The 6,693-nt window shown below is 35.0% G+C and overlaps 1 pseudogene; it reads left to right on the forward strand.

The window, feature by feature from the left end:
- The first annotated feature begins 4,186 nt into the window (after positions 1-4,186).
- Positions 4,187-4,305, forward strand: LOC114008859 (uncharacterized; annotated as a pseudogene).
- The last annotated feature ends 2,388 nt before the right edge of the window (positions 4,306-6,693 follow it).

Below are 6,693 nucleotides of genomic sequence, written 5' to 3' on the forward strand. Positions count from 1 at the left end.
TTTGCCGACAAGCTCCTTCATGTGTCTGTGTGTAAGGGTGTACATGAATATGTATGGGTGTTGCTGGAATGAGGAAGAGTAGAAAATGTTTGAGACGTGGTAGAGTGACCAGGTGGCAAATGGGACTTTTATCTAAAAACTTCCAAACATGAAATGCTGTCTCTCCTCACAGGTGTTATGACTACTGGTTATGAGCTTGCCCAAAGGATTTCTCCCTGGCTGCATTGAATAAGCAGACGATAGTTTCTAGTATTCACGGTGTAGACTTCCACTCAGTCTTTCTTGTTTTCCATTTGAAATAAGACAACCCCCCCCGTATCTATTCTTAGCATTTCCATTTCCACAATTCCTCTTGTTCAACTCCTCTGGAGAATGTAAAAATTTTGTACTCCAGAGATGGGAGAAGGCAAGATTAGTGGGGCTGGTGAGAATCTGAGGGTCTAACAGCACAGTGTAGAGCCTTTCAAACCTACATTTTGTTTTAGGCTCACTTGCCCTTTCCATCCACCTCCTGAGTCCTGCTATGAGCGGAACATGATTCTTGAAATTATCCAAGGATCTATGGTATAAATTGGTGACTCTAGTTAAGATTTCTCTGTACAGGCATGCAAGGCTAACTTTCCTTCATTTGATTATATTCCTTTTTACTTCTCCATCTGCTCTCAGGCATGATATACTGTGATTAGAATTATGAATGCACATATTTTCATTAAAATGGAGCATATGTTTCCATATTCGAATTTATATACTCCCATGTACTCAACTGTGGTTCAAGTACTGGACCCAGCGGATTAAACGCATGCTGGTGGCTTAAACCTCACGCTGGGCGTGTGTGCATGAGTGCCCAAGATCCAGAGAGGAGAATGGAGGAGAAGGGATTGTGCTGTGGCCATCCCCCTAGGGGGTGATTTCTCGCTTTCTTTCTCTCTCGCTCTGTCTTTCTTGAGAGCACACAAGCCCTATAGCAAAAACCTCTCCAAAAAAAAAAAAAAAAAAAAATTCCAGGCTCTTTTGTGTTCGCAAACATTCTAGGCTCTTGTGTGTGCTCAAATATCTAGCATAAATGAGAAATGGAGGAGTGGAGATTACTGTGTGATAATGGTTCATTGTCTCTCCCTCTGTCTCTCTCTCTCTCTCACAAGCACCCATGCTCTCTGCCGATATAAAAAAGTACATTTTAAAACATTTTGAAAGTACATTTTGCATTTTTGTGTTCCTTAAATGTTTTGCTTCTTTCTTTTTCCCTTTATTCACTCCTTGTCATCTTCTTTTCTAATAATGTAGTTTTCTAAGATATAACATTTTGCCCTAATGCGTACATTATTAAAAACTGTATTCAGTCTATTTTGTACTCTCTTCCTCTAAGTTTAACAATCTGACTTTTTTTAACTGACTCCAGAATTATTTATTCATGTTTAAAGGCAAAAACTCCTATTTATCCTTAAGTTTTCTCATGCTGTGAGCATCGCGATCATACTAATTTATACATTACTGAAGTCAGTACAGACTTTTCATGCCAGTATGTTTTTTAGATTATTCATACCAAGATATCCACTGTTATCTCTCCATTTTTTGTTTTTTTAGGCAGGCGTTTTCTTTGTGCATACTGTTATGCCTAAAATACTAGCAAAGCCATCCACTATTTAACTTTGTTCTGTTTTATATATATATGTAGTATATATGATATTAAGTACATATCACATATATATAATATATACATCATATATAGTTTAAACAAAATTCTAATCTTCCTTTCATTCTCTCAGACTGATTTCTGTAAGTGGTATTACATATTGGAACATAGAATCTTCTATTAATTCTATACATCTTCCTTTCCATTTGTTCTTTCCCTCTAACCTCATAATTATAATTGTATTTTTATTTAATATTTGAGAATTCAGTCATAAGCTTTTCTACAAGAAAGATGAAATTACATGATGGTTTCATTATCTAACAAACTCCTCTATTAAGAAATAAATCCGATTGAGTTGTTTTTCACCAAATCTAATTACAAATTTAGACTCATTCCTTTATTTTATAAAATTACTTTTTATAAACATTATAATTTGTTTTCTTATAGAATTTAGTATTTATCTCAATAATAGCAAGTCTCTTTTCTATAAATGTTGACATAATATTCAAAATTTTATCATTTTTATTGTGTTACGAACACAACATGGAATCACTCTCTGGACAAAGTTTTCAGGTATATATAATACAGTATTTTCAACTATGGGTGCAATGTTATACCAGAACTGTGGAAATTTTTCATTTTATCTAACTAAAACTTTATAACTGCTGAATAGTAATTCCTATTTCATCAGTCCTTGGAAAGCATCATTCTAGTCTACACTTATAGGTTTATCTATTTGAAACACTTTATGTAAGTGGAATCATGCAGTACTTGTCATACTGTGATTGGACACTTAGCATTATATCCTCAAGGTTTATGTTGCTGTTGCATATTGTAAGACCCCTTTCCTTTTTTTTTTCTTTTTTTTTTTTTTGCTGTAGGGCACGTGCGCTCGCCAGACAGACAGAGAGAGACAGAGAGACAGAAAGCGAGAAATCACCCCCCCCCCAGGGGGGATGGCCTCGCCACAATCCCTTCTCTTCCATTCTTCTCTCAGGATCTCGGGCACGCACACACACACGCTCGGCGTGAGCTTAAGCCACCGGGTCCAGGACTTCAACTGTGGTCGACTACATAGGAGTCCAGTGACATAGCCATTACACTAACTGCTGGTCCCAGTGGACCCCTTTCCTTTTAAAAGATGAATAATATTCCATTATATGCATAAGCCATATTTCTTTATCCATTCAGTCATTGCTGAATATTTAAGTTGTTTCTACGTCATGGCGATTATAATTAGAACCATAATGAAGATCCTAATATCACTTCAAAATCTGTATTTCAATTCTTTTAAACAAATTCTTGTAAGTACTATTCTAAGAACATATGATAGCTCTGTTTTTAATTGTTCAAGGAAACTTTTTATTGTTCCTCACATTGGTTAGATCATTTTGCAGTTCCACCAAGAGGGCACAAGTCACTTAATTTCTGCACACGTGCACCAACACCTGTTTTTGTTTGTTTGTTTATCTGATGTCTACTAGTCATCCTACTTTGCTTCCCCTCAAAGCTGTCTAGTCAAAACGGATCACAGGTGTACCCACAGGTGTGCCTGGTGTGTGCAGGTCAACTCAGGACCCAAACATCTGGCCCTCCAGCAAAGTACAGTGGCACCTCTCTGGCTGGGTCTAGTTTTTTACTAAAATTTTCATAGTTTTCTACGTGTAAGATCATGCCATTTACAAATAGAGACAGTTTTAATCCTTCTTTTTCCAATTTGAGTACCTGTTTTTGTTCCCTCTTGCCTAATTTTTCAGACTAGAATTTCCATTATTTTGCTGAACAGAGGAGGTAAGTTTGTGCATCCTTGCCGTGTTCCTGTTCTTAGAGGTAAAGCTCTCAGTGGGAACCCTTGAGCATGATGTTATTTGTGAGCTTTTCGTATAGTCTTTATTGTAGTCAGGGCCTCTTCTATTTATAGTTTGTTGAGGGCTTTCAATCATGAAATGCTTTTGAATTTTGTCAAATAGTTTGCTGCAACTATTGAGATGAATATGCTATTTCTGTTGTTTATTCTATTAATGTGCTATATTATACTAATTGAGTATTGAACCATCCTTCCATCCCAGGGATAAATTCCATTTGGTTAAGGTGTATGCTTCTTTTAATGTGTTGTTGTTTCAGTTTGGTAGTGCTTTGTTGAGGATGTTGTATCTACATTAATCCAGGATATTGGCCTGTAATTTTCCTTGTAGATTTTTTGTATCAGGATAATGTGGGCCTCCTACAGTGAATTTGGAAATGTTTCTTCCTCTTTAATTTTCTGGAAGAGTTAGAGAAGGCTTTGCATTAAGTTCTCTTTAAATATTTGGTAGAGTTCACCAGTAAAGCCTAATAGTTCTGGACTCTTCTTTGTTGGGAAGTTTTTATTCATGTGTTACTCTCCCGGCTCCTTATACAGGCTTGTTCTGTTTCTTCATTATTTAGTCTTGCTAAGTTGTATGGTAGGAATTTTATTCATTTCTTCTAGATTATTCAGTTTGTTGGCATATGACTTTTTGTAATAGTTTCATAAGGCTATTTTTATTTCTGTGACATCAGTTGTGATACCTTATCACTTCTCGGCCTTTTGGCTAAGATCAAGTGTAGTTGTGATACCTTACGTTCAATTTCTGCTTTTATTTATTAAAATCTTATTTTTTTAATTTTATAGTTAGCCCAGCAAAAGCTTTGTCAATTTCATTTTTTTAAAAATTAACTCTTAGTATTGTTGATTTGTCTCTACTGTTTTCTCTATTTCCTTTCTTTTTTTAAAAGAATTATTTTTATTTATTTTTATTTACTTATTTTAATTTGACCAGAGAGGGACAGAATGAGTCTCAGGGGTGGGGCAGAGGAGTGAAAAACCAAGCCGCCAGGTCCAGGACTTGAACTGCAGTTGACCATGTGCGAGTCCAGCGCCCTTAACCACCACACCACCTGTTGGGCCTCTTTCTTTCTGTCTTTCTTTTTGGAGAGATTTTCTCTATGGGGTGCATGTGTTCACCAGAGAGACAGAAGGATGGCCATGTCATAATCCCTTTTCTCCCATTCTCCTCTCAGGATTACGGGCATGCACACACATACCTGGTGTGAGTTTGAAGTCATTGAATCTAAGACTTGAACTGCAGTAGACTATATGGGAGTCCAGAGATATAACCATTACACATCAGCTGTTCCCTATTTCCTTTATTTCTTTCTAATCCTTATTTCTATTTTATGCTACTTTAAAGTTTCATACTTATTCCTTGAGGCTTAAGGCTATTCGTTTGAGATCTTCCTTCTTCTTTTAGTATAGATATTTATTACAACAAGATTTCCTCTTAGTATTGCTTTAACTGCATTCCATAAGTTTTGGTATGTTGTGTTTTCATGATTTTAGTTTTCCCATATTTTTTCTAGTTTGTATTGTGGTTACTTCTTTGACGCATTATTATTCTAAGGTGTTTTGTTTAATTTCGACAAGTTTGTGAGTTTTCCTATTTCCCTTCTGCTATTGCTCAGTTTCATTTCATTGTGGATGGAAAAGAATTTTGGTAGGATTTTAGTATTCTTAAAATTGAAACCTATTTTGTGGCCTGATGTCATTGATCCTTGGCATTGTTCTGTACGCACTGGAGAAAAACGTATGTTCTGCTGCTTTTCAGTGGATTATTCTGTTATGTGTCTGTTAGAGGCATTTTACCTGCAGTGTTATTTATGTCAACTGTTTCCTTATTAATTTTCTGTCAAGTTTTTTTTAATCTATTATTGTAAACATAGTATTAGTCTCTTTCTAGTATTATATTGCTGGATAGCTGTATATTTTTTCTTCAAATTTCATCAGGTTTTATTTTTTTTGGTATCTGGGTGCTCTGATGCTAGGAGCAAATATATGTTTATAAGTATTGTAACATCTGTGTGAATTGAATATTTTATCATTATATGATGTCCCTTTTTGTCTCTTGAGATAATTTTTTGTTTAAAGTCCATTTAGTCTGATGTAAGTATAGCTGCCACAGTTCCTTTTTGAAGTCACCATTTGGAAAAATGTATTTTTCTATCTCTTCGCTTTCTGCCTACTGGCATCCTTAAATCTTCAGTGCATCTCTTCTAGAAAACAAAATATCTATCATCTATCTATCTATATTTAAATAGATAGATCGATATAGATACAGATATTTACTGAGTTATCTACTCCCAAGTTTTGTTTGTTTTAGTGTTTAATACACTTATATTTAAAGTAATTGGGCCTGCTCCATGGCCTGGTGGTTAAGGCAGGTGGGTTCCACATGGCCCACTGCACGGTTCAAATTCTAGACCTAGTGGCATGACAAACCCAGTGGATGCGTGCCTAAGATTCCGAAATGAGGGAGAGAGAGAGATGAGATTGTGACATAACCACTTCCCATGGGCAGGGATGTTTTCTCCTGTCTCTATCTTTCTCTGGTTCCTTCTTATGGATATACATGCCCTACAACAACAATAAAAATAGTTATTACAGGAAATAGAATATTTTTCTTATTATTTTAAGTATTTTCTGTCTTTTAATTCTTAGTCCTTCTTTCCTCTCTTGCTGTGTTTTATTGACATTTTTGGTATTTATATGCTTTTCTTTCTTTTTATAACTTCTTTATTTTATTTTAATTTCTTTTATGTGTTCAATCACATATGTCACTTAGCTTGTAAAGTGAATGTTCCCACATGAATACGGTTCTCAACAGTCCAGTTGGGCATAGTAACTTCTATTGGTACTTTCTTTATAGATACCATAAAGTAACTAGTAACCATGTGATGACTAGTACAACTATACAGTATTCTGTATTTGTTTATATTTTTACCTTTATTAGTCATTTTTACTTTCACAGGCTATTACATTGCTGTTTGGTGTTCTTTTATTTGAATTTAAAGCACTTACTTTAGCATTTCTTGTAAGACAAGTAGTCTACCGGTTATGAGTTCCCCACACATTTTTTCAAATAATAGCTTTGCTGGGTATAAGATTCTTTTTCTAAAAAAAAATAAAAAATCATCATTTAATTTTTATTACTATTATTATTATTATTATTTATCAGAGAGAGAGAAAGGGAGAGAGAGAAGCA

Source organism: Tupaia chinensis, unplaced genomic scaffold, assembly GCF_000334495.1.
Source record: "Tupaia chinensis unplaced genomic scaffold, TupChi_1.0 Scaffold000405_1, whole genome shotgun sequence".
Classification (NCBI taxonomy): Eukaryota; Metazoa; Chordata; class Mammalia; order Scandentia; family Tupaiidae; genus Tupaia; species Tupaia belangeri.